General features: G+C 35.9%; 2 long non-coding RNA genes across 9 annotated transcripts; one reads left to right on the top strand and one right to left on the bottom strand.

Moving 5' to 3' along the window:
* Positions 1–1,537: 1,537 nt before the first annotated feature.
* On the bottom strand, positions 1,538–13,908 carry LOC127977154 (uncharacterized). 8 transcript variants are annotated; one of them, XR_008158131.1, is made up of 5 exons: positions 13,791–13,867; positions 3,266–3,399; positions 2,809–2,964; positions 2,412–2,691; positions 1,540–1,722 (listed from the first exon to the last, which is right to left on the bottom strand). It is a non-coding gene; the product is annotated as an uncharacterized LOC127977154 (long non-coding RNA). The 8 variants fall into 8 exon arrangements; XR_008158129.1 differs by lacking the exon at positions 13,791–13,867 and adding an exon at positions 3,558–3,635; XR_008158132.1 differs by lacking the exons at positions 1,540–1,722; positions 2,412–2,691; positions 2,809–2,964; positions 3,266–3,399 and adding exons at positions 10,505–11,953; positions 12,645–12,924; positions 13,042–13,197; positions 13,499–13,632 and having other exon boundaries at positions 13,791–13,885.
* Positions 13,909–16,834: 2,926 nt separating this feature from the next.
* LOC127977155 (uncharacterized) lies at positions 16,835–21,817 on the top strand. The gene is made up of 4 exons (XR_008158133.1): positions 16,835–18,737; positions 19,445–19,513; positions 19,867–19,950; positions 20,965–21,817. It is a non-coding gene; the product is annotated as an uncharacterized LOC127977155 (long non-coding RNA).
* The last annotated feature ends 996 nt before the right edge of the window (positions 21,818–22,813 follow it).

Here is a 22,813-nt window from a genome sequence, read left to right as displayed (position 1 = left end):
CACTGAGTATTTAATGTGATTGACAGATGAAATAGAGGCGTTTAAACCCACCTGCCCAGCCCCTGCACCAAGGAATGCAAGAACTACAGAAGATGAGAGGAATGTTGGCTTTAATAACTCAAGTATACCTTTAGTATTTTATATAAAATGGATGTTCTTATGAAATATAAAAAATAATTTTTAATAATCCAAAAAACTATTTTTACATTTTTAAATGACAATTCCGGTAAATATTTTCTGGTGATGTACAAGTAAATCAGAGGACACTTAATGTGGGAAATAGAAACTTTTATTTTCAAGTTTCAAATGGTGAACATGCTATTGGTGATGTTTCTTTAAAATTTCACACCATCCTAAATGGTTAGTTCACCCAAAAATGAAATTTCTGTCATTAATTACTCACCCTCATAATGTACCAAACCTGTAAGACTTTCGTTAGTCCTCAGAACACAAATGATAGATATTTTAGATGAAATATGAGATTAATTCTAAACAAGATTCATAAAGAATTGAAGCTTCGTGAATTATTGTTCAGAGATCGTCCTTCACTAGATAGTTGAAAAAGTTGTTTTGTTTTTGCGCACCAAAACTATTCACGTCACTTAATAATATTAATGTTGAAACACTATCAATGGCTTTTAATACCCTTCTGGACCTCAAAAGATGCAGTACCGCTGCTGCTTATGTGGATCATCCTTGGATTTTACCAGAAATGTCTTAATTTGTGTTCTGAGGACAAACAAAGGTCTTACAGGTTTGGGGCAACATGAGGGTGAGTAATTAATGACAAATTTCATTTTTGGGTGAGCTAACCCTTTAACCATACTTAAATATTGTAACAGCTACTCAAAATATAACTTCAAGTGGATCTATCCACACCCACGACAAACCTCAGTGGTTGGCTCACCAAAAATTCAGTGTCCATATAATTAGTCAGTGGTGACCATAATCTGTGATTACAGAAATAACCATTTGTTTTTCTTTAATGTTGGGGATTCAGAGACATCAAAAGAGATAAAATGTTTTGAAGGACATCCACTCAGAGTTGTCCCCTTGAACCACCAAGTGGATTAATTTGTGCAACAAGTTGCTCTAAGGCAGCACTCTCCAATGTGAAGTCACTTTGAGGAACAGCTACTCCCTCTGGCCAGTCAAACACTGGTGCCTCCTGCAAGCTTGATTCTGCTGCCGGTGCCTGAAGAACAGGTTCATCTGCTGGTCCAGCTGTTCTGCCAAAGATCTCTTCCATTGCAGTGGTTCGCTGTCCTTGTTGTTCCAGGCAGCCTCGAACAAATATCTGCATGGGTGTCTGGTGTTGTTCTGTTCTCAGCCCATGGTTGTTCCACTGTTGAGTAAAGGCTGATAAACACCTGTTGATCCTCGGCACATAGACAAAGTGAAGAGCCCCATATGTGCATTTCTTTGTCTATGTCAGAGATACCTTCAGCTTCCAGGAAGTGAAAGAGATTGTAATATACGTTAGTCAATCCCCGCCACGTGTCACCCCAGAGCCTCTCAATTCTTTAGTTGTGAACGCTCCTGCCTCTTCTCTCTGAGCCCCTGAAAATGTTCAACATCACACAGACATCATGGTTTTCTCCTCCATGGTCTGTTCTGACCCTAGAAGGCATTACAGTGCTGCTGTGGTTGTTGTTTGAGGCATGCAGAAAGACTATGAGATGACTGTAGCCATCTATAACACCATGAATGACAATTCTCCATCTAAAACATAAGAGAAAAATGGCTTTTAAGTAAATAAATAAATATAAAAGAGACATTAAAAGACAAGTCAACTTTCAAAGTTCATAGTATTTATACTATGGAAGTCAATAGCTACCAGCATTCTTTTTAGTGTATTCTTTTGTGATCAAGGGAAGAAACTCATACAAGTGTTGAACAAATTAAGGGTGAGTAAATGTGACGAATTTCATTTGAGTGAACAATCCCTTTAACATTTGATTGTCATTTGCTGCAAAAACAGCCAAATCCAAACTTTTTTTTTCCAGAAACTCTTTAGTTTATGCAGTACTCACAAAACCCTGTCATTGCCACTGCAATGCTTTTCCTTAGCCTTAGAAGGGGCAGAATCATGAGGTTAATGTATCCCTTTTGCCAGTGACAATCTATGACAGGTTCATCCGTTCAATCATACACAATTTTATTTAGTTAAAAATCTCTTTGAAAGGATAAAAACTAGGGGTGTGCAATATTGACAAAATTACATCAATACTTTCTGAGGTTTTATTGTTAATGATAATTAGAGGATATCTTGCTGTGCGTGTTATTGTGCTGGTACCTTAACAAATAATATTTTCCATTTTCTTAAATTTAATTTGATTCAATTAGTCATAATAGGGTTGTTACCATGTGAATTAAAAAAAAAAAAAAAAAAAAAAAAATCTGATATCTACCTTATCCATTTGTGGTTGCCATCTAGGTGCCACAGGGAGTTTGGACCAGCAACACTGTACAACCTTCTGTGTGGTCTTTGTGACATGTCCCGTAGCGCTGCTGCAATTGGGTTAATTTGAACCAAGCTCCTGCGTACTCTGTGTCTTTGTACACGATTTCCACCTGCCCGTAACTGTGCCCTGACAGCCTCCGATCCCAGCTGGTCATTTCCATCCACAATGTCTGTGATCTACATCGGTTATTTCAGATTAAGTCAGAGAGCGATTCAAATGGAATCTCCTGGAACAAACATGTAAACATAAGTATTATTGCTTAAACTAATTTTGAACAATTCATTCTAAATGCTCTTTTCATGCATGACAAGTCATAAAAAGCTAATTCTAAAACCAAACTTACTTCCATGCGGCGTTTGACGGTAGCCAGAGACACTTGCAGAATCTCTGCTATTGAAGGAAGACTAAAACCACATGTCCTCAGAAAGGAAAGTTGCTCTCTGGTGATGCTGTAATGGGGTGCACCTCGATCAGAGTGGAGCCTGATAACTGGAACTGGCTGCAACAATAAATTATTGTAAATCTATGATCTGCTTTAGGCCACAATAGTTTATACAATATTAGGCCAAAAGAAAAAAAAAAAGGATATTAAAATGTACTAAGATTTTAAAAGATGAGACAATCTCATCAGAGATAATCTATTCAGAATGGCTAATGTAATAAATTCAGTTCACCATTTCAATTAATCTTCACTAAAAGTTAATATTGGATCTTTTATACTTAGAACCTGCTAGACAGACAATTTGAAAGCTATAGCTAGAAGGTTTAAAGAGAAGACAAATAGTTTAGAAATTACTTACCTTGTTGTCCATGCTGCCTATGCTTTTGTACCTCTGCTATATATTCATTGAGATCTTGGAGTAACTCGTCTGCTTCTGGTGCAGTGATCAGCCTTCCTCTCGCCCATTCAATGCTTCTCTACATTGTTTCTAGCCTTAAAAAAAAAGAAAGCCACTTATAAGTACTGAATTTTCAGGATGCAAAATGTTCAGCAATATAATAAAAGAGATAATTAAGAATAGAATAAGAACATTCAACTTAGTGCTAAAGACAGCACACAAATCCAAGGTTCAGAAACAGGGGTGTCTTAACTCAGTCGTAGAAGATCACTGTCCTGCAGAGTTTAGCTCAACTTGCAATACACCGGACTAGAAGTTTCCAGTATGCCGTTGAGGGCTTGATTAGCTGAATCAGGTGTGTTTAATTGCGGTTGGAGTGCAATTGTTCAGCTTCTGCTGACAACGCAAAATAAAGATTCTCCTGGCCATCTTCATATCAACCAACCAACCAATCGAGTGATTAAAATAACAATCGAACTCGGATGTAAACTAGTCTGGTCTGAGTCAGGTCATCATTGATTGGGTGAGAACAGTTCAATATTACTGGCTGTGGAAATCAGCGGGCGTGGCTCATTATACTACAAGGAAAACGCCGTAAATAACGCGCGCTTTTGTGCATTCAGAACGGCGTTTTTTACGGCGTCCTGTGGCAAGCCGACGGCGTTAAAAGCGGCGCTTTTTACAAACACTAAAACGCCGTTTTTTGCGGCGTTTTTTACGGTTTACGCGCGTTTTTTACGGCGTCTGCTATAAGGACGGCGTATTTGACGGCGCTAATACCGTTTTAAACGCCGTAAAAAACGGCGTTTTGTATGCAAACGCGTTTAATCTAGGCGTAATTCTGACCCTTTTGGCTTGCCATATGCTTGCTAGAAATAGAACCGACGCCTATTTTTACCGCAACACGCGCGCGTGTTGGAAGCTTTTCCAGGCTAAATATAATAGGAGAATGTGTTTAAATGTCATTTTGTACACAAATACATATGAATTCCTGATATTTTGATATTTGAAAGTCTATAGGTTGACATAAATTCAGATATAAATGTAATAAAAAAATAATAATAATAATTATCGATTTTCAAATATTGCACCTGTCAAACATAATCTATTTCGTCTTCAATACTGTTGACGGTGTCCTTTATCAGTAGGCGCGTAGGTGTAGGTGTGTAGAAAAAAGTATATATTGTTGTAATGAAGACATGAGCTATGAGGTGTATCTTGTGCAAGTTCTGCTACTCACTAAGCAAACTGAGAGGAGAACTAACGTGTATACGCTCGCCAGCCGTCTGGCCAAAATCCCATAGTATTCAGGCGTCAGACGTAAGATATGAGACGTCAGACGTCACGGTCACGTGTTGGAGCTGCGCTCAAACTGCGCGGCGGCGTGGCGGCGGCGTAGCAAAGAAAGGATTTTTTTTACTTTGCGTCTGGATAACGTACGCGTTGATAAGCGTCTGGATTATGGCAAGCCAAAAGGGTCAGAATTACGCCTAGATTAAACGCGTTTGCATACAAAACGCCGTTTTTTACGGCGTTTAAAACGGTATTAGCGCCGTCAAATACGCCGTCCTTATAGCAGACGCCGTAAAAAACGCGCGTAAACCGTAAAAAAACGCCGCAAAAAACGGCGTTTTAGTGTTTGTAAAAAGCGCCGCTTTTAACGCCATCGGCTTGCCACAGGACGCCGTAAAAAACGCCGTTCTGAATGCACAAAAGCGCGCGTTATTTACGGCGTTTTCCTTGTATTATAATGAGCCACGCCCGCTGATTTCCACAGCCAGTAATAATGAACTGTTCTCACCCAATCAAAGACGAACAGAACCAGACCAGACTAATTTACCACAGATCGTTTAAGCGGAAGAAGTGCCTGTGAACTGATAGGAATATTAAGTAACTTTTTATATATTTTAATCGCTACAAACATTGAACATAGGCCGATTACACATCTTTATCCTACTTGAATGTAACTGTTAATTATTTAACAATTACAAACCCTAGTTTATATATCATTTACTACCCAAATACCTTTTATGTATATACATAAGTGCTGGTTCGAAATATTCAATTAGCTTTGAATCATTTAATTTCCAATACGAGAAATCATACATGATAACGGAAGTCGACCAGAGAGTGTGTAAAAGCTGTGCAGCTACAGAAGTTGGAGGCAATGGTCCTAGTCTTTTTGACCACTATACACCGCTACAACCGCTGGTTCGAGCCCCGCTCCAAACTGATTCTGGTATACAGGGGAGTTTATTTGCTGTTTAACAAACAAATATACGTTGAGGCATTGCTTCCACACATATCATTTTTTTCCGCTCTCATGATAATAATGAGTTGTTTAGTTAAAACGGCATATTTTCTCGTAATAACGAGATGTTACGTCCTTAAAACGACACATTTCTTTCTCAACAACATTTCATAAAAAACAGTATGATTTTCCAGTTATAGATTACATAATGTGAGCAAGCGAAGCGATTGTCCGAGCTGCTGTCGCCGTGGTCCTGACATAAAAGAGCATCTGCACGCTACTGAAATTCGAAGAATACACTGTTTTAAATGTATAGTAATATTTTTACTGTAACGTCATGCTTATTTGGATTAATGTCCAATCTTACTACAATATTCTATCCAATAACTGCATTCAGACCAAGAGGATATGACATGATCAAATCAAACCAGTTACAAAAAGAAAAAAAGAGAAGTGACAGTTTGATTCTATTATTATTACATCACTATTATTAATATTTCGTTCTGTCTGAAAAACGGAAAAAACGAAAATGAAGCTATATTTTTCGTATTTTTTTGTTTGTGGATAAAAATGATCTTATGCATTTGTGCGTGAGCGGCCCTGAAACGCCACTTTTCAACTCAGCCTGTCTTCACTGTCTGTCCTAAAGCAGAATAAGAGTTCATCTGATACAGCTCTGCAATTTAGTCACATCGTTTCTTCATATTGTTTGGCTGTTGCGACTATATTTCTTGCAAATATAGATCTCATATAAAGAGCAACACTGCACTTCTAGGGTCGGTGGCGTCTGGGCTTCTTATCTGTATTGTCCTCGCCTCACACACACGCTCAGCGCAGCCTATTCCTTAAAGCCTGGAATATACCCCATGCCCAAAGATTCGATACGACGCACGGCTCGATTCAGGTAAAGATAGCAATGTATAGTCAATAATATATAATAATCGGACTAAAAATGGGCCTAACGCCGCCCACGCATGTGAAAGAAATATTAAAGAATAGTTTATTTGCTTATTTGTTTTTACCCACGAAAAAAACATCTATCTTAATTTAATTTTTCCGTTTCTCAAACAAAACGAAATAACAACAACAATAATAATAGTCTAATAATTATAAAATCAAACCGTTTGTCACTCAAATAAATAAAATATAAAAAAAAACATTTTTTTTAACAGCAGAGAGAAGTGCATGTGGGTGACATAAAACAATTGCATGTGCATGTCAGTGCTGCTATATTGTTAGCTAAAACTTTTTAAAGGCTCAAATGAAATAAAATAAAAATTTAAATAAAAATAAAACAAATCTATTAGATTAAAAACTTAAACTGAAAATAAAGATGCTGCCTCCACAACAAAATAAATTAAATAACTAAATTAAGTAAGTTCTAAACAACAACAAAAAATAAATAAATATTCTGTCAAATACAGAGTTTTAAACAGTATCTGCGCCGCAAAATACGTCGTTGTGATAACAAACGCCGTAAAAAACGTGCGAAAATACGCCAGTGACGCCGTATTTGACGGCGTTTTAGTGTGTATGAAAACGCCGTTTTTTACGCCGTTCATGTTGCCATATGACGGCGTAAAAAACGTCGTTTTGGTTGCACAGAGAACGCGTTACGGCGTTTTGCTAATAGTATAATGAGCCACGCCCACTGATTCCTACAGCCAGTACGTATGAACGGTTTTCCAATCGGCCAATTGTAATGCTGCTCATTAAAACTGCTCGGTCGGTGCCACATTATTTTATATTTGCCCGTTACATTTTTATTTTGAGCAAATCTGAGTCGTTATACTCTGTTCGTGTTTTCTGGATAATCGCAAATGTCAGTACAATTTAAATGAATTAAAGATTGTTTAAAGCAGTGGTTCTCAAAGTGTGGTGCGAGTAGCACTAGTGGTACTCAGGCTCCCTCTAGTGCTACGAAGAGGAATCACTAAATGAAACATTAATGAACGTTAATAAATTTTAATTTGATCTTTATTTGAGTAAAGTTGTTTTTTTTGGTTGTGTTGTTGTTGTTTTACATCTAAGTACAGTACAGTTTTTATTTCACTTTTGGTACAACACATTTTAATTCAATCATTTTTTTTCATTTACCAGTATGTAAGCACAGTACAGTGTTAATGCTCAAACTGTGTATTTACAATGTTGAAGTGGCTGACAACAATAAATAAAACTGCCTCGTGTAAAACTGTGCAGAGCTGTAGCTGAATAGTTAGGCCTACGCTGCTGAAATGTAATGTTGCTCATTATGGTGCTGCTTGGAGAGCCAAATATTTTCTGAAGTGGTTGGTATAAAAAGTTTGAGAACCACTGGTTTAAAGAAATGGTATAAAATGAATTCATGCTTTTTAAGAACTTCTCAGTAAAACATTTATTCTTTCCCCTTGTAGAGTCATCAAGGATCCAACTTATTATGCAATAAATTATGCAAAAAATATTTGGCAGAAGAGCTGGGCCAACAGATGAAACTGGTTCACTTTCATTAAATGGACAAAACATAGACCTAACCTTTTCAAGTTTGTTTAGAGTATGTCCCGTTATACATTATTACTTTCATGTTTTTATTTCTTGACTCCAAAAAAAAAATAAAAAACTGTCCCCAAAACATACAAATTTTTTTTTGGGAAAGTTGGTCATGTTTTTACATTTTTATAGACCCAAATAAGTGCTGCTTGTGGCAATGACTTTAATAGTCATTATTTTAATATGTAAATATGTTAAGATGTTGTAGTAGTCATTTTAATTTTAGGTCATGTGAATCAATGTCTGTGTTTAGGTCTTCTGGAATGTTGGTGAAATAAAAGTGCCAAGTTTCCACACCAAATTTGTTTTCTGATTTATTATTTAACAGTCAAATACATTCAGATCTTGCCCCACAATTTTTAACAGAGCTGAAAGGAAAAAAAAAAAAAAGAAAAAAAAAAGGTGACGCTTATACCTTCCCAAATCCGAGAGATCCTTTTATTGCAAGGAGCATTAATTCCCTGAATTCCTCTTCTTCTGACACACCTCTTGGCAGGTAGAGAGTCAGGGCACAGGTTGAAGCATATGGAATCCTTCAGGTAGGCTCCTCTTGGTCATAACATTCCACTTGGCACTTTTGCTAAAAAGCAAATTATTAACCACCACCTCCCACAACTGGCCACAGGAGTTCAGCCCAGAAGTGAACTGCTGGATCATACTAGCCACTCAAAAAACAGTATCTAGATTACTCCAGTGAGTAATCACAAGGGTAATATACTAATATGAAATAAATGCTTCGTTAGTACAAAGAAGTACACAAGAGAAGTAAAAAGCATTATTTACATAATAAATAGGTATATAGTTTATCAACCAAATGTTACACTATGTCACGATTAACTCATGGAAATGAGAGGAGAAAGTTCAGATTTTAGTTTTGCTTTAAATAAGTTATAGGCTTAGCATTTAAAATAAATGTTGTTTGTAAATAATTGCAATATAATTTATTTTATGACATACAGTTAATTAAAACACGAGGAAGAGGGTTTTTCCTAATAGCAGGACCTTTGCAAATGTTTATTGAACTGAATCAATATAAGTAAGGTATTTTGAGTGAGTTTACTATTAATAGTAACTAAAATTGTAACTATTTTCTCATTTTGCTCTATTTTGACAAAAAGAGTCCAAACAAAGCCACAGCAGAACAATATCCTCTTCAAGCAACAGCAGCCTTTGGTATTAAATGATTCACTTTATTCCTCATTGAATGAATCAGCCATTTGAATTAATGATTTAATGTCTTACTCTAACCTCTCTTCTTTGAAAATTTACATTTGTGATTATAAAATTTGGCAAGGTAGTAGTAGCCTTAATTAAGAAGAAATTTAAAATGAGAAGAGTCTAACTTCAAATAGTCGCTAAAGAACATTTTTTGACTTACACAGAACTTTAAGGATAGATACATTTTAACAAAGACTGAAGTCAATCCAGAATAATAGCTATGTAATATACACAAATTTAAACTAATTTAAACTGCCTAACTAAATTAAAATCCTTGCCCTAAAAGGATCTCTTGGCTTTGGGAAGGTGTAGGCTAAGTGTTCTAAAACTTAATTAACATTTTAAAGTCACTAAGCCAGGGCTGTCCAATCCTGCTCCTGGAGGGACACTGTCCTGAGAGTTTAGCTCCAACCCCAATTAAACACACCTGATCCAACTAATCAAGGTTTTTAGACCTACAGGAAATTTCCAGGCAGTTGTGTTGTGGTAAGTTGGAGGTAAACTCTGCAGAACAGTGGCTATCCAGGACAGAGTTTGGACACCCCTGCACTAATTTTGTCATATTCAATAATCCTGAATGATTAAAGGGATGGTTCACCCAAAAATGAAAAATTCTCACATCATTTATTCTAAACCCTTCTATACAGGTTTTTATAGACCTGTATAAATTCCTTTGTTCTGCTCAACACAAGACATTTGAAATAATGTCATTTAACAAACAGATCTCATCCCCCTTTGACTGCCATAGTAGGACACATAAGTACTATGGAGGAATAAGATCTGTTTAGTTTGGTTTCTGACATTTTCAAATGTGTTGTGTTCAGCAGAACAAAGGAATTTTATGAGGGTTGAGAGTAAATGAGAGAATTTTCATTTTTGGACAAACTATACCTTTAAGTAAAATGTTACTGTTCATATCTTTGTAAACAAATCACTGAGTATTTAATGTGATTGACAGATGAAATAGAGGCGTTTAAACCCACCTGCCCAGCCCCTGCACCAAGGAATGCAAGAACTACAGAAGATGAGAGGAATGTTGGCTTTAATAACTCAAGTATACCTTTAGTATTTTATATAAAATGGATGTTCTTATGAAATATAAAAAATAATTTTTAATAATCCAAAAAACTATTTTTACATTTTTAAATGACAATTCCGGTAAATATTTTCTGGTGATGTACAAGTAAATCAGAGGACACTTAATGTGGGAAATAGAAACTTTTATTTTCAAGTTTCAAATGGTGAACATGCTATTGGTGATGTTTCTTTAAAATTTCACACCATCCTAAATGGTTAGTTCACCCAAAAATGAAATTTCTGTCATTAATTACTCACCCTCATAATGTACCAAACCTGTAAGACTTTCGTTAGTCCTCAGAACACAAATGATAGATATTTTAGATGAAATATGAGATTAATTCTAAACAAGATTCATAAAGAATTGAAGCTTCGTGAATTATTGTTCAGAGATCGTCCTTCACTAGATAGTTGAAAAAGTTGTTTTGTTTTTGCGCACCAAAACTATTCACGTCACTTAATAATATTAATGTTGAAACACTATCAATGGCTTTTAATACCCTTCTGGACCTCAAAAGATGCAGTACCGTTGCTGCTTATGTGGATCATCCTTGGATTTTACCAGAAATGTCTTAATTTGTGTTCTGAGGACAAACAAAGGTCTTACAGGTTTGGGGCAACATGAGGGTGAGTAATTAATGACAAATTTCATTTTTGGGTGAGCTAACCCTTTAACCATACTTAAATATTGTAACAGCTACTCAAAATATAACTTCAAGTGGATCTATCCACACCCACGACAAACCTCAGTGGTTGGCTCACCAAAAATTCAGTGTCCATATAATTAGTCAGTGGTGACCATAATCTGTGATTACAGAAATAACCATTTGTTTTTCTTTAATGTTGGGGATTCAGAGACATCAAAAGAGATAAAATGTTTTGAAGGACATCCACTCAGAGTTGTCCCCTTGAACCACCAAGTGGATTAATTTGTGCAACAAGTTGCTCTAAGGCAGCACTCTCCAATGTGAAGTCACTTTGAGGAACAGCTACTCCCTCTGGCCAGTCAAACACTGGTGCCTCCTGCAAGCTTGATTCTGCTGCCGGTGCCTGAAGAACAGGTTCATCTGCTGGTCCAGCTGTTCTGCCAAAGATCTCTTCCATTGCAGTGGTTCGCTGTCCTTGTTGTTCCAGGCAGCCTCGAACAAATATCTGCATGGGTGTCTGGTGTTGTTCTGTTCTCAGCCCATGGTTGTTCCACTGTTGAGTAAAGGCTGATAAACACCTGTTGATCCTCGGCACATAGACAAAGTGAAGAGCCCCATATGTGCATTTCTTTGTCTATGTCAGAGATACCTTCAGCTTCCAGGAAGTGAAAGAGATTGTAATATACGTTAGTCAATCCCCGCCACGTGTCACCCCAGAGCCTCTCAATTCTTTAGTTGTGAACGCTCCTGCCTCTTCTCTCTGAGCCCCTGAAAATGTTCAACATCACACAGACATCATGGTTTTCTCCTCCATGGTCTGTTCTGACCCTAGAAGGCATTACAGTGCTGCTGTGGTTGTTGTTTGAGGCATGCAGAAAGACTATGAGATGACTGTAGCCATCTATAACACCATGAATGACAATTCTCCATCTAAAACATAAGAGAAAAATGGCTTTTAAGTAAATAAATAAATATAAAAGAGACATTAAAAGACAAGTCAACTTTCAAAGTTCATAGTATTTATACTATGGAAGTCAATAGCTACCAGCATTCTTTTTAGTGTATTCTTTTGTGATCAAGGGAAGAAACTCATACAAGTGTTGAACAAATTAAGGGTGAGTAAATGTGACGAATTTCATTTGAGTGAACAATCCCTTTAACATTTGATTGTCATTTGCTGCAAAAACAGCCAAATCCAAACTTTTTTTTTTTCCAGAAACTCTTTAGTTTATGCAGTACTCACAAAACCCTGTCATTGCCACTGCAATGCTTTTCCTTAGCCTTAGAAGGGGCAGAATCATGAGGTTAATGTATCCCTTTTGCCAGTGACAATCTATGACAGGTTCATCCGTTCAATCATACACAATTTTATTTAGTTAAAAATCTCTTTGAAAGGATAAAAACTAGGGGTGTGCAATATTGACAAAATTACATCAATACTTTCTGAGGTTTTATTGTTAATGATAATTAGAGGATATCTTGCTGTGCGTGTTATTGTGCTGGTACCTTAACAAATAATATTTTCCATTTTCTTAAATTTAATTTGATTCAATTAGTCATAATAGGGTTGTTACCATGTGAATTAAAAAAAAAAAAAAAAAAAAAAAAATCTGATATCTACCTTATCCATTTGTGGTTGCCATCTAGGTGCCACAGGGAGTTTGGACCAGCAACACTGTACAACCTTCTGTGTGGTCTTTGTGACATGTCCCGTAGCGCTGCTGCAATTGGGTTAATTTGAACCAAGCTCCTGCGTACTCTGTGTCTTTGTACACGATTTCCACCTGCCCGTAACTGTGCCCTGACAGCCTCCGATCCCAGCTGGTCATTTCCATCCACAATGTCTGTGATCTACATCGGTTATTTCAGATTAAGTCAGAGAGCGATTCAAATGGAATCTCCTGGAACAAACATGTAAACATAAGTATTATTGCTTAAACTAATTTTGAACAATTCATTCTAAATGCTCTTTTCATGCATGACAAGTCATAAAAAGCTAATTCTAAAACCAAACTTACTTCCATGCGGCGTTTGACGGTAGCCAGAGACACTTGCAGAATCTCTGCTATTGAAGGAAGACTAAAACCACATGTCCTCAGAAAGGAAAGTTGCTCTCTGGTGATGCTGTAATGGGGTGCACCTCGATCAGAGTGGAGCCTGATAACTGGAACTGGCTGCAACAATAAATTATTGTAAATCTATGATCTGCTTTAGGCCACAATAGTTTATACAATATTAGGCCAAAAGAAAAAAAAAAAGGATATTAAAATGTACTAAGATTTTAAAAGATGAGACAATCTCATCAGAGATAATCTATTCAGAATGGCTAATGTAATAAATTCAGTTCACCATTTCAATTAATCTTCACTAAAAGTTAATATTGGATCTTTTATACTTAGAACCTGCTAGACAGACAATTTGAAAGCTATAGCTAGAAGGTTTAAAGAGAAGACAAATAGTTTAGAAATTACTTACCTTGTTGTCCATGCTGCCTATGCTTTTGTACCTCTGCTATATATTCATTGAGATCTTGGAGTAACTCGTCTGCTTCTGGTGCAGTGATCAGCCTTCCTCTCGCCCATTCAATGCTTCTCTACATTGTTTCTAGCCTTAAAAAAAAAGAAAGCCACTTATAAGTACTGAATTTTCAGGATGCAAAATGTTCAGCAATATAATAAAAGAGATAATTAAGAATAGAATAAGAACATTCAACTTAGTGCTAAAGACAGCACACAAATCCAAGGTTCAGAAACAGGGGTGTCTTAACTCAGTCGTAGAAGATCACTGTCCTGCAGAGTTTAGCTCAACTTGCAATACACCGGACTAGAAGTTTCCAGTATGCCGTTGAGGGCTTGATTAGCTGAATCAGGTGTGTTTAATTGCGGTTGGAGTGCAATTGTTCAGCTTCTGCTGACAACGCAAAATAAAGATTCTCCTGGCCATCTTCATATCAACCAACCAACCAATCGAGTGATTAAAATAACAATCGAACTCGGATGTAAACTAGTCTGGTCTGAGTCAGGTCATCATTGATTGGGTGAGAACAGTTCAATATTACTGGCTGTGGAAATCAGCGGGCGTGGCTCATTATACTACAAGGAAAACGCCGTAAATAACGCGCGCTTTTGTGCATTCAGAACGGCGTTTTTTACGGCGTCCTGTGGCAAGCCGACGGCGTTAAAAGCGGCGCTTTTTACAAACACTAAAACGCCGTTTTTTGCGGCGTTTTTTACGGTTTACGCGCGTTTTTTACGGCGTCTGCTATAAGGACGGCGTATTTGACGGCGCTAATACCGTTTTAAACGCCGTAAAAAACGGCGTTTTGTATGCAAACGCGTTTAATCTAGGCGTAATTCTGACCCTTTTGGCTTGCCATACTGGATAAGCGTCTGGATAACGTACGTGTGCATAAGCGTCTGGATAACGTACGCGTGCATAAGCGTCTGGATAACGTACGCGTGGATAAGCGTCTGGATAACGTACGCATGGATGACGTACGTGTGAATAAGTACATTAATAATAATTTGGCTTTGTCCTATTTTGCCCTAAGGAAGGCTTTAAGGTAATGATAACAGCACCTAAAGTACACATCTGTCTCCTCAGTGGAATAGTCTGGGTCCAGGATATGCAGGTGCATATGAGCCCTGGCAGTTTTGGGACATAGCTGGGGGAGAACTTCTAATTAAAACAAGGGAACGAATAGAGAGCCCTTCATGGGCCCGGCCTTTGTCCAACAGCTTGTGTGAATTCTTTGCCCAAGTCGACTGGATACAGTGACTTTTTTTCTCTCTCTCTTCCCTATTACACATCTATTAAAATAGTTCACTTTTGATTTTTAATAGAAAAGTTGTCATTTCTATTTGTTTCTTTAAGTTAATTTTGAAATATGTTTGGAAAATTTTGGGTTTGGTAAATTCAAGTTTTTGATTTTTAAAGGAACGAGCAAGCTGCAGCTCGTTCAGACAGTAAGTTGAGCATGTTTGATCAATTTAGCCTTCTCAAACCAACAAGACTTACCTAAAATAAACAGACATAATAGGCCTACACTTCATGCATTTCACAGTATTACTTTAAACATTTAACTTAGGTAAATGAGCACTGTTAGGCGCATATTTGTGCGGAGAGTGAGCGCTTTGCAGGACATGGAGGAGCCAGCTTGCATTTTTTTTTTTTTTATGACAGTAAAAATTTAAAAATGCGCCGTCATTTTTGCTCATAAAGGTAAGAGTATGCATCATTCGGAACTCCAAAAGGTCTACTTGTACATGTGTGCACTCACAATATCAACAAAACCTTATGCTTTTGTAAAATAAGGAAAACAAACAGGATGCGATTTCTGTCTTCTTGGTCTTTATAGCAGGAACGCTTCTCCAACATGATAAATATATCTATAGAATGCTTTTTATGTTTTAAATTATTATTTTAAAACGAAATAATTCAAATCGAAAACAAAAACTGTTATATTGTGAAGTAAAAAAAAAGTCTATGGCATCCATCTTTCTTTTAACTTTTTTTTTAACTAACTCTGATCGATTCATGAGACATTCGTTTGCATTAAACTGTTCTGGGCCGGGTTTCCCGTTAACGATTGATCTTAGCGCTTAAGAGCGTTTTCTACGAGTAATTTTACGATCGTTCGTTATTGTTTCACGTGAATTTCCCAACTATGCACGTAAAGCAATCGCAAGTAGCCGTGCTTTAAGTGCTACTTAGGAGTCGCTGTCCGTTTGTCAAGTGCTGAAATCTCACTTTAGAATGGCTCGTAACAGTAGTACACGATTGCTTATTGATGTTAAACTAATGCTGCGTTCCAGACAGACAACTTGGATATAATAATTTTAATTAATTCTAATATCTACAGTACAATATTATATTATATATATAATGTTCTTTATATACAGTATAGAGAGAGAGAGACGTTATTGGTTTTCTGAACTTCAGCAAGTCGTTGACATACCCCCCACCCAGTCTTTGAAGCATTTCCCACATTATTTATTTTATTCGTTTCTTTTAATTATTATTTTCAGTCATTTAATTTAGATGTGTATTTCAATTTTTTAGATGTGTATTTCTTTTAATTAAATCATTTATAAATGTATAAAAAAAAATAAAGAAAACGAGTCATAATGTGTACAATAAAGCACAATCAAATCCTTATAATGATCATTTTTAATGAGCCGAAAAGAACACACGTCACACCGCTGTTTATCAATTTGCACTGGGTACCAATAGCTGCTGGCATGAAATTCAAGGCATTGATGTTTGCTTACAAAACTACCACTGGCTCTGCACCCATTTACCTAAGTTTGTTACTTCAGATTTATATGCCCTCTAGAAGCTTGTGTTCTGCAAGTGAACGTTGCTTGATTGTTCATCCCAAAGAAGCACAAAGTCACTTTTACGGACTTTTAAATTAAATGTTCCCTTCTGGTGGGATGAACTCCCCAACTCAATCCGAGCAGCTGAGTCCTTAGCCATCTTCAAGAATCGGCTTAAAATCCATCTCTTTCATCTTATATCTTTTCATGTATTATGCAATTATATCTGTATGTATGTATAAAGATATAAAGACCTCTAACACTACCTCTAACACTTCTTTTTATTTATTATATTAGTTAAAATCCCATGCTACGTGTACTGTGTTAACCTAACTGAGACTTATTATAGCACTTATATATCATTGCTCTTTTGTTGTTTTTGATTGCTTCCACTGTCCTCGTTTGTAAGTCGCTTTGGATGAAAGCGTCTGCTAAATGAATAAATGTAAAGGTAAATATAATCACATTTCGCTTGAATCAAGTTAAAGGTGTAAACTGCCGACTGTCCTGCATGTGACCGCATAAATCTGTCTTCTTACGATGCACTTAGGGCTTAACGATTAGGCTACTCCAGAGCACCCGTAGATCTACAATGATTTTCAAGTGCTACTTAAATTACGATGCTTTTGGGAAACAGACTGTGATATTAAGATCAGTATGATCGTTTTTACGAACTTCTTAGGCAAATGTATGATGCTACCTTAAATGTTCTTTAGGCTTTTGGGAAACTCAGCCCTGATTTTTTCAACATTCATTAAAATATTAATATTTATTTCGTGCTGAAAATATTGAAGAGGAAAATATAATTGATTCATGTGCAGTTACTGAACGAATTATCTCACTAAATGAATCATAAAAAGCGTAAAAAAAAAGACGTTTATTGTTTGTACATAGAAGTTTTTTGCATATATGTCCGGAACTGACTTGCTATGACAGACTCCCTGTGATGTGTGATCATAAGGCTTCAGTAGACATCAACACAAAAGAAGGCTACTATATAGTACCGACTTATTTTAATAGATATAATAATTGAAAATGAAAATGTGTCAAAACAGTTTCAAAAATGTTCAAATAGGCATATATAAACGTATTAATTAATTATCAATATATAGGCTATTAATTTGAACATGTAGAGTAGACTACAAGAAACTTCTGTTGTAATAAGCAGCTTTAAGACATAAAAAAAAACCTTAACTGTAAAATAATAATCATCTGCTGATCATACAATTATTTCGTTTTCAGAAATGAGGTCTAATGTATAGTGATCGTTTTTTCTTTAGAGACGTGTTGTATGAACTATTACCAGTAAGTTCATATGTGCTCAGATTAAAATTAGCCTATATTACTATTGTATTATTTTATTTAAGCTGTAACTGTGAATACATTTGGACACTCCATGTTAGTCACTGATTAGACTTACATGATTTAAAATGGATTTTTAGGTGATATTGCTTGAAAAGTGATTTATAATGAGCGCTAAAAAAAAAAAACTATGTAATGCAGTTTATTTTATTATCACGTGCTGACATAACCTGAGACTAAAAGCTGTGATATACATTTTGTCCACTAGAGAGAGCCAAATTATATGGACAAGGCCTATTTGAAAGTGAAAGTCCTGACATTTACCAAGTAACCCATCCTTGGAGCTGGTGCTCTGCATTTAACCCATCCAAGTGCACACACACAGCAGTGAGAAGTGAACACACACCCGGAGCAGTGGGCAGCTACAGATCCAGCGCTGGGGAGCAACTGGGGGTTCAGTGCCAGGGTATTGAGTTCAGTCCATGGGTATTGAGGGTGGAAGAGAGCGCTGTTCATTCACTCACTCCCACCTACAACTCCTGCCAGCACCGAGACTTGAACCGGATACCTTCTTGTAAGTAGTCCAAGTCTCTAACAATTAGGCCACAAACTTGTGCGAACTTCTATGTCAAAATCAAATTCTCCAGTCAAAAACCCTTACATGATCTATCAATATCAAACTTTGGCCTCAGATGACAAAACCTACAGTACAAATACACACACTACAATAGTTTAGCTTCCTTAAATATAATAAGTTATCTTTACTTAGTTGTTATACTTACTAGGTTTTATTAAGTTACAAAATTTGCTAATTTTAAGGCAAATAAAACAACATGCTGCAATGAGTAATTCTTTCTTAAAATATTCAAGTAGCTACAACAAAACCGATTACATTAATTCACCAGTGAGAGGCAGCAGTGCGCTAATGTGCAACAGGAACAAAACAACAGAAGAAGAAATAAGGACGGTGCGCATGCGCAGCAAGCAAAGTTTTGAAGCTGCGTCGAATTTGCTGAAACTGAGAAGTAAAAAGACTGTTTACATTTCACCTCTGGACAAAGAATGATTGATTACTTCTACACAATAATAATAAGGTAAGTAAAAAAAAAAATAGTGTGTGGTTGTATCTTTCTGTGTGCTGCTAATTTGAACTGACTAACATTAGCTCCTTGTCAGCACCAGTGTCAGCTAACGTAACAGGTAACGATCTTTGCTATTCTGCTATTAGAACAAAAACTATAGAAATACACAACTTGTGGCACATTTGGGTAAATGTAAAAACTTTTAAAGACTTTTTTTTATTTCATTTCTCAAATTGAAAAATGTTTTACTAGTTAAAAATTAAAGCATGTAAATTCTGAGGAACAATTCAAGAACATGCAAGAATATGTGCCATTTATTAATTGTTAACAGTAATCTTTTGCAAAATTTCCTCTATAATTTTATAACACTGTGAGGCTTTGGCCACTTTGTAGGTTAAAGTCATTTTTCAGTTTACAAATGTATTTTCATCATTTTAATGCAATCATAGTCATTACGTGATCAGACATAAGGTTTAAACTGAATGAGCTAGTTGTTTTGCAGTAATTATTTATTTGCTGTTTTAAAAACACCGAGTACTGTAACAGAAGAAATGCTGCTTTTGAATTGGTTTTATTACTGATGCCTCAAATAGAGATGTATAGAAAATTTATTTCTATTGTAAAAAATGCAAATATCAAGAAATGAATGTGTTCTTGTTCTACAATTCACAACATTAGTGGAACTTGATTTTATATGAAGAATTATTTTTCATATTTAGGAAAAAAGCTTGTGTCAGCTGTCTTCTCTGAGCAGCGGTCTTGTGATCACCGGTCTCAGTATAATAAAGGTGAGATATTTCAACAGCAGTAGAGCAGTTTTTGACTCAATCATGTGCTATGCTTTATTTGCAATTTCAAATAATTTATTGCAGTTCAAGAATACCTGTAACCGTATTTCCGTATTTGTAACTGTGTTTCTTTTCACATATCTAAGAGTACACTTCACATCCTAGAACCCATAAAATGTATGATGCTACCTTAAATGTTTAATAGTTTTATTATATTTATTAATAATATTTAAAATAAACAGCGCTTATTGACTTCAATGACTTCTTTATTGACACTTTGAAAAACATGTTTCTATTGTAATTTTTACATTTCTTAAACTTAGTTTTTCTTTTTAAACTAATTAAAAATGCAGATTTGACAGAACTACACACCCATCTGATGCCTACCTGTTTTAATTCATGATCCCCCCGGATACTTCTACAACTAACCCGCCTTGGTAAGTTCCCATAGTTAGTGACACCATTTTAGAAAACATGCCTGTGTATTTGCTGGTATATTACTGAGATACATTTATAAATATTAATGTTGATTACATACCTAGTTCAATCAAAAATGAAAAATGTGCCATTTAATCTCCCTCCTGTCAATCTATTCCATAAAAAACTGTGCATCTTCATGACACGAATGAAGATATTTATCCCAAATCTCTGACACCCAAGAAACCATCAAATCAATCCATATGAATGGAGCCAATTAATCTACTTTTTGGGCCAAACTGTTCAATGAATTGTAAGGAGCAATTTCAGTTATATTTCCACTTGAACTCTGTTAGGCATGGTCTGATGAACTGTTCTTGATCCAGAACTCTTATCTGAACACACTGAACGTGCTGTAGAAAGCCTAGATGGTAGTCACTGCTCAGGGTTGGTCGTTTGTTTTTGCCTAGCCACCAGTTTCTCTGCAGCTGGGCAACATGCTATTTGAGTTAAGTAAACTAGGTAATATTAAAATCAAAAGTAATATTTAATCTTTCGTAACGTGGGTGCTATTTACATCAGGTTCGATATCTTAACTATTGCATTACTAAGGCAACGACTGACACATTTATGTTGCATTCAAAAGAGCTCTGTTGACAGCCCAACAGTGAAAAATTAAACCATATCCATATTAGCACAGAATGGAATGGTTAAGCATTGAGAATTAAGAATGGTTTGGCCTGACATTGGAAAAGAGGCGCAAATCTTCGAAAGAGACATAATTGCTATATGATCACGTGTCTAAAATTTTGGGTAAATAGACATTCAGTTAAAGGACAGAAATTTATTTAACTGAAAATGTCTTTATTTGTGTTCTGAAAATAACTAAAAGTCATGGGTGAGTAAATGATGATGTGAATATAAATTTTGGGTGAACTAACCCAATGTTATGGCAGTGTAGGCAAGACAGAAAACACTGAAAACTGATCATCCACATTTCCATGCTAATATTGTTTTTATTTGGTTTTATACAGGTGTCTGATGCTGATGCAGTCTGGGCACTAGTATCTGTTGGCTTGCTGACTATCACTGACGATGAAGTACTTCTCCAAATCTTGACCCAGTGTCTTCTGCCATCATTGTTCAGGGTAGTACTGCAAAGAATAGTCTCCAGGGTCTGCCTCCAACATTTGCTTCCCGACCACCATGTGCTACGTTTGCATCACTGCTACATGTGGGTTACCCTGATACTGTGAAGAGCGCCTACAATATGATGCTTGACTTGGGACAGAAAAAAAAACATTGGCAACTTGTGTGGCCAACTCATTGCCGTATTTAAAATCATTGTACTGCTACCTCCATTGTTTAACATAACTAAAAGCAGATTGTTTTTGCTTTGTTTCAAAATTTTTGTAATACGAGTTAAAACTACATTGAAAAAAATATATCATCTTTAACTTTGAACTGTCACTACATTTGATTTAGGGTAATGTGTGTGAAGAATAGAACATTAAAGGCAATTGGTCAACTAGATTTCTGTTCAAGTAAATACAACTTAGAAATTCCAAGTTGCAGGAAATGTTTCTTGATTTAGCTAAATTTAAATTAGTTGTTTGAAATACGTACATAGTATAATGTACTTAATTTAGTTGTTGAAAATAGTAATTCTGAGTTACACGTTTACAACACTTATAAATAAACCTTTGTTAGTACAAATTACTATTCTTATTTCACTTGTTTTTTTCAAGGCAATCGGTTTGCATGCTTTTTTTTAAATAAGGTTTACTCATTATAATTTACAGTGCAGACAACCTCCCTGCTCAGTGCACACTAGTGAGATAAAATCAAAACACTGTAATTGTAATAAAGTACTGTTACTATACTGTACTACACTGTGTGATTCTTTCAGCTCTCTCTCCAGTGCTAGGATGCATTTTTAAAGCAGTCACCTGTGCTCCTGTTCATAATTTCCTGAGATGCTACTGAATGCTTGCTTATGGATAATTGTGTGTTATTTGAGTTCACACTGTGACAATAGAGTTAACTATTTGATGTGTTTGTGTTTTATGAATGAGACTTTGGAGAATGTATATATGAATTTTATAATTTATATTTTATAATTTTATAATTTCTAAACTACAAAATTATTAAAACATTACATGATTGAAGTGTTTACTCCTGGCCCATGGTCCATTGTTAATTTCAAATTTGGCCTTTGGATTTAACTATTAATGCATTAAGCCATTTTTCAATTTATGTTTTCTGGTGGACAAAACACTTAAACCTATACAAATGTTGTTTTTTTGGTTTATACTGTCCTTATCTTGGTGCCATTAGTTATATATGATGCTTACAAGAAAGCTGTGAATTGGTTGTTCCTGGTTGTTGTTTTACATGTGCACTTCTAAATAACATTGTAAGTTCATTGATTAGATATACTGCAGTGTAAATTAAATTTTACTCATATTTTCGTCAGCATTATGAAGATTATGAAATATTTGGGGATTTGGAGGAGCTAATTGTTATAACATGCAAGTTTTTCTTTCTTTTTGCTCCGAACAAAAAAACAAACAAACACTTAACTACAGCACTTAAGACATTTGACAAAATCACACACACAAATGGAAAAAAAAAAAGATATTAAAAATGACAAGGCGCTTGACGTCACGTAGCTTCTCACGCGAGAAGGGGGGCGACGAAAGTGTCGCGCTTCTTATCACACGTCTTTGGTCTATGGAAGGCCAAGAGGGTCAAATTCACGTGAATTTTAACGCGTCAACAACACGTTAAATACGTGTATTTCACGCGTAAACAACACGTATTTAACGCGTTAAATACGTGTTGTTTACGTGTTAAAAATCAGCGCGTACTTAACGTGTATTT

Source organism: Carassius gibelio, chromosome B18 (genome assembly GCF_023724105.1).
Source record: "Carassius gibelio isolate Cgi1373 ecotype wild population from Czech Republic chromosome B18, carGib1.2-hapl.c, whole genome shotgun sequence".
Lineage (NCBI taxonomy): Eukaryota > Metazoa > Chordata > Actinopteri > Cypriniformes > Cyprinidae > Carassius > Carassius gibelio.
The sequence above is the reverse complement of the archived record's forward strand: the minus strand, read 5'-3'. Positions and strand labels throughout refer to the sequence as shown.